Source organism: Triticum aestivum, chromosome 3B (assembly GCF_018294505.1).
Source record: "Triticum aestivum cultivar Chinese Spring chromosome 3B, IWGSC CS RefSeq v2.1, whole genome shotgun sequence".
Classification (NCBI taxonomy): domain Eukaryota; kingdom Viridiplantae; phylum Streptophyta; class Magnoliopsida; order Poales; family Poaceae; genus Triticum; species Triticum aestivum.
In genome coordinates, this window is record NC_057801.1 from 733,551,840 (window position 1) to 733,557,439 (window position 5,600).

Genomic DNA, 5,600 nt, shown 5'->3' on the forward strand with positions numbered 1-5,600 from the left:
CAACGCCACGAAGGCTCACCCTATTCTCCCTTTGAGACAACACCACGGAGGCGTTTCCGAACCAGTAGTGGTAGACCTTGGGGTGGTCTCCAAACCCTCACAAACTTTTCTGGGGGTAATCACAAAGTTTGATTCCTCTCCGAAAGACTCCTACCGCCTAGGAGTCTCCAACCTCCAAGAGTAACAAGAACGATGGGGAAAAGCTCAAGACTTTCTCAAATCACGAATTCCTTTGGTGCAAAGAAGGAGAAGGAGTGGATCTGTCACTTGATTGGACAACTTCTCTCAAATGCTCTCAAATCCCTTGGGGATCTAAGATTTGGTGTGGAGGAGTGAGAGAGAGAGCGAAATGTGTTCTAGGGTTTGTTCAAAGTGAGTGGTCAACCCTCCCCCATGGGGAAGAAGGGCTATATATAGTGTGAGCACAATTGTGGCCGTTGTAGCAGAAGTGAACGGGCAGGCCGGACATCCGGCCAGGGTGACCGGACATCCGGGCTGGTGAGGCACTTGAAGAACAGAGGAGAAGCATGGATAAAAACAAAGGGGCCGGACATCCGGGGCGAAGCCCGGACGTCCAGCAACAACGAGCAAACCTACTAGAGTCGGGATGACAGGGAGCCGGACATCCGAGGAAAAGTCCGGACATCCGGCGTGGCTGGGGGTCCCGGACATCTGGGGTGCAGCCCAGACATCCGGCGTGAACGTGCAGACCTACTGGTGTCTAAACATCAGTGAGCCGGACATCCGAATGGCAGCTCGGACATCCGGCATGGGAGCAAAAAATACATGTGCACCAAAGTATTTTTGTGTGGCCCTAAGTTGTTATTGAAGCTAGGAATTATTGTAGCTTGAGTAAGTCTTTCACTAACCCTACCGATCCCCTCTTAATAGTGCGAGATCATATACTCAAGAAAACAAATATGAAATCAATTTTTATGCTTCATCCTTGAGTAAAATCACTTTGTATGCTCTTGATCCACACACTTCAATGAACCGGGGACTAACACCTGAGATTTACTTAACAACCATTGTTAGTCCTCTACATGTATATTGTCATCAACATCAAAACATGATGTAAGGGCATGATTGCTCTTTCAAATGTTTGATCACATCAACCTTCGAAATACTTCCAACACATATCGTCACCTCGCCTTTAGCTAGTCTCCGTTTGTTCCGTAGCCTTTTATTTCGAGTTACTAACACTTAGCAACCGAACCGGTATCTATTACCATGGTGCTACTAGGAGTACTAGTAAAGTACACATTAATATAATATATATCCAATATACTTCTGTCGACCTTGCCTGCCTTCTTACCTACCAAGTATCTAGGGTAATTCTGCTCCAGTGATCATTCCCCTTATTATAGAAGCACTTAGTCTCGGGTTTGGGTTCAACCTTGGGTTTCTTCACTAGAGCAGCAACTGTTTTGTTGTTTCATGAAGTATCCCTTCTTGCCCTTGCCCTTCTTGAAACTAGTGGTTTCACTAACCATCAACAATTGATGCTCCTTCTTGATTTCTACTTTCGCGGTGTCAAACATCGTGAATAGCTCAAGGATCATCATATTTATCCCTAATATGTTATAGTTCATCACGAAGCTCTAGTAGCTTGGTGGCAGTGACTTTGGAGAAACATCACTATCTCATGTGGAAGATTAACTCCCACTCGATTCAAGTGATTGTAGTACTCAGACAATCTGAGCACATGCTCAACGATTGAGCTTTTCTCCCTTAGTTTGTAGGCTAACAAACTCGTCAGAGGTCTCATACCTCTTGACGTGGGCACTAGCCTGAAATCCCAATTTCAGCCCTTGGAACATATCATATGTTCTGCGACGTTTCAAAAATAGTCTTCGACGCCTCAATTCTAAACCGTTTAACATTACTGAACTATCACATAGTCATCAAAACATGTATGTCAGATGTTCACAACATCCACAGACGACGTTCGAGGTTCAGCACACCGAGCGGTGCATTAAGGACATAAGCCTTCTGCGCAGCAATGAGGACAATCCTCAGTTTACGGACCCAGTCCGCATAATTGCTAGTATCAACTTTCAACTAAATTTTCTCTAGGAACATATCTAAAACAGTAGAACTAAAACGCAAGCTACGACATAATTTGCAAAGACCTTTTGACTATGTTCAGGATAATTAAGTTCATCTAATGAACTCCCACTCAGATAGACATCCCTCTAGTCATCTAAGTGATACATGATCCGAGTCAACTAGGCCGTTCGATCATCACGTGAGACGGACTAGTCATCATCGGTGAACATCTTCATGTTGATCGTATCCACTATACGACTCATGTTCGACCTTTTGGTCTCTTGTGTTCCGAGGCCATGTCTATACATGTTAGGCTCGTCAAGTCAACCTAAGTGTTTTGCATGTGTAAATCTGGCTTACACCCGCTGTATGCAAATGTTAGAATCTATCACACCCGATCATCACGTGATGCTTCGAAACAACGAACCTTAGCAACGGTGCACAGTTAGGGGGAACACTTTCTTGAAATTTTAGTGAGAGATCATCTTATTTATGCTATCGTCGTTCTAAGAAAATAAGATGTAAACATGACAAACATCACATGCAAATCATAAAGTGACATGATATGGCCATTATCATCTTGCGCCTTTGATCTCCATCTGTGAAGCGCGGCATGATCACCTTCGTCACCGGCATGACACCATGATCTCCATCATCGTGTCTCCATGAAGTTGTCTCGCCAACTATTACTTCTACTACTATGGCTAACGGTTAGCAATAAAGTAAAGTAATTACATGGCATTGTTCAATGACACGCAGGTCATACAATAAATTAAGACAACTCATATGGCTCCTGCCGGTTGTCATACTCATCGACACGCAAGTCGTGATTCCTATTACAAGAACATGATCAATCTCATACATCACATATCATTCATCACATTCTTTTGGCCATATCACATCACATAGCACACCCTGCAAAAACAAGTTAGACGTCCTCAAATTGTTGTTGCATGTTTTACGTGGCTGCTATGGGTTTCCGGCAAAAATGTTTCTTACCTACGCAAAGCCACAACGGTGATATGCCAATTGCTATTTACCCTTCATAAGGACCCTTTTCTTCGAATCCGATCCGACTAAAGTGGGAGAGACTGGCACCCACTAGCCACCTTATGCAACAAGTGCATGTCAGTCGGTGGAACCTGTCTCACGTAAGTGTACGTGTAAGGTCGGTCTGGGCCGCATCATCCCACAATACCGTCGAAACAAGATAGGACTAGTAACGGTAAGCATACTGAACAAACCAATGCCCACAACTACTTGTGTTCTACTCGTGCATAGAATATATGCAATAGACCTAGCTCATGATGCCACTGTTGGGGAACGTAGCAGAAATTCAAAAAAATTCTACGCATCACCAAGATCAATCTATGGAGATTCTGGCAACAAGAGAGAGGGGAGTGTATCTTCATACGCTTGAAGATCGCGATGCAGAAGCGTTACAAGAACGCGGTTGGAGGAGTCGTACACGCAGCAATTCAGATCGTAGTCGATTCCGATCTCAGCACCGAACAACGGCGCTTCCGCGTTCAACACACGTGCAGCCCAGTGACGTCTCCCGCGCCTTGATCCAGCAAGGAGGAGGGAGAGGTTGGGGAAGACAACTCCAGTAGCAACACGACGTCGTGGTGGTGGTGGAGCTGTGTGGTTTCCAGCAGGGCTTCGCCAAGCACTAGGAAGTACGAGGATGTGGAGAGGTAGGGTTGCGCCGAGAGAGAGAGAGAGACTCGTGCCTTTGGCATCCCCAAAAACACCACTATATATAGGAGGAGGGGAGGTGGCTGCGCCCCTATCTAGGGTTCCCACCCTAGGGGTGCGGCAGCCCTAGATGGAACTTGGAGGGGGCGGCCAAGAGGGGGAGAGAGGGGGGCGCGCCCTAGGGTGGGCCTTTAGGCCCATCTGCGCCTAGGGTTTCCCCTCTCTCCTCCTAGCTGCGCCTTGGGCCTTGGTGGGAGGCACACCAGCCCACTCAAGGGCTGGTCCCTTCCCAATCTTGACCCATGCAAGCCTCTGGGGCTGGTGGCCCCTCCTGGTGGACCCCCGGAACCCTTCCGGTGGTCCCGGTACATTACCGGTGACGCCCGATATACTTTCGGTGGCCAAAACCTCACTTCCTATATATCATTCTTTACCTCCGGACCATTCCGGAACTCCTCGTGACGTCCGGGATCTCATCCGGGACTCCGAACAACATTCTTTAACCACATACAAACTTCCCTTATAACCCTAGCGTCATCGAACCTTAAGTGTGTAGACCCTACGGGTTCGGGAATCATGCAGACATGACCGAGATAGCTCTCCAGCAAATAACCAACAACGGGATTTGGATACCCATGTTGGCTCCCACATGTTCCACGATGATCTCGTCGGATGAACCATGATGTCGGGGATTCAAGCAATCCCGTATACAATTCCCTTTGTCAATCGGTACGTTACTTGCCCGAGACTCGATCGTCGGTATCCCAATACCTCGTTCAATCTCGTTACCGGCAAGTCACTTTACTCGTTCCGTAATGCATGATCCCATGACCAACTACTTAGTCACATTGAGCTCATTATGATGATGCATTACTGAGTGGGCCCAGAGATACCTCTCCGTCATACGGAGTGAAAAATCCTAGTCTCGATTCGTGCCAACCCAACAGACAGTTTTGGAGATACCTGTAGTGCACCTTTATAGCCACCCAGTTACGTTGTGACGTTTGGTACACCCAAAGCATTCCTATGGTATCCGGGAGTTGCACAATCTCATGGTCTAAGGAAATGATACTTGACATTAGAAAAGCTTTTAGCAAACGAACTACATGATCTTGCGCTATGCTTAGGATTTGGGTCTTGTCCATCACATCATTCTTCTAATGATGTGATCCCGTTATCAATGACATCCAATGTCCATTGTCAGGAAACCATAACCATCTATTGATCAACGAGCTAGTCAACTAGAGGCTCACTAAGGACATTTTGTGGTCTATGTATTCACACATGTATTACGGTTTCCAGTTAATACAATTATAACATGAACAATAGACAATTATCATGAACAAGGAAATACAATAATAACCATTTTATTATTGCCTCTAGGGCATATTTCCAACACTCACATGCCCCATGAACCACTCCCAATTCTCGTCATGCTCGGAAGGAACTAAAGCAAAGGCCACCGGCAACACGTTATCATTGGACGAATGAGCCATTGCCACCATTAGAGTGCCCTTGTATTAGCCGGTCAAGAAAGTGCCATCTATAGACAACACCGGACGACAATGCTTAAATGCCTCGATGCATTGCCCAAAGCTCGAGAAGGCACGATGAAACACTCCGTCAATGTCCTCAACCTCATGCCGCATGCCTAGGTTTTTATGTGCAATGGCCCCCAACATCCTCGGAAGAATATTGTATGCGGCCGCATTATCACCATGCAACATCCTAATAGCATTTGCCTTGGCCTTCCATACCTTCCCATAATTGACCTTGTATTCGTACATTTTTTCAACAATACTCATGAGAAACTTCACCTTCACGGTTGGGTCATGGGATATCTCATTCAATAA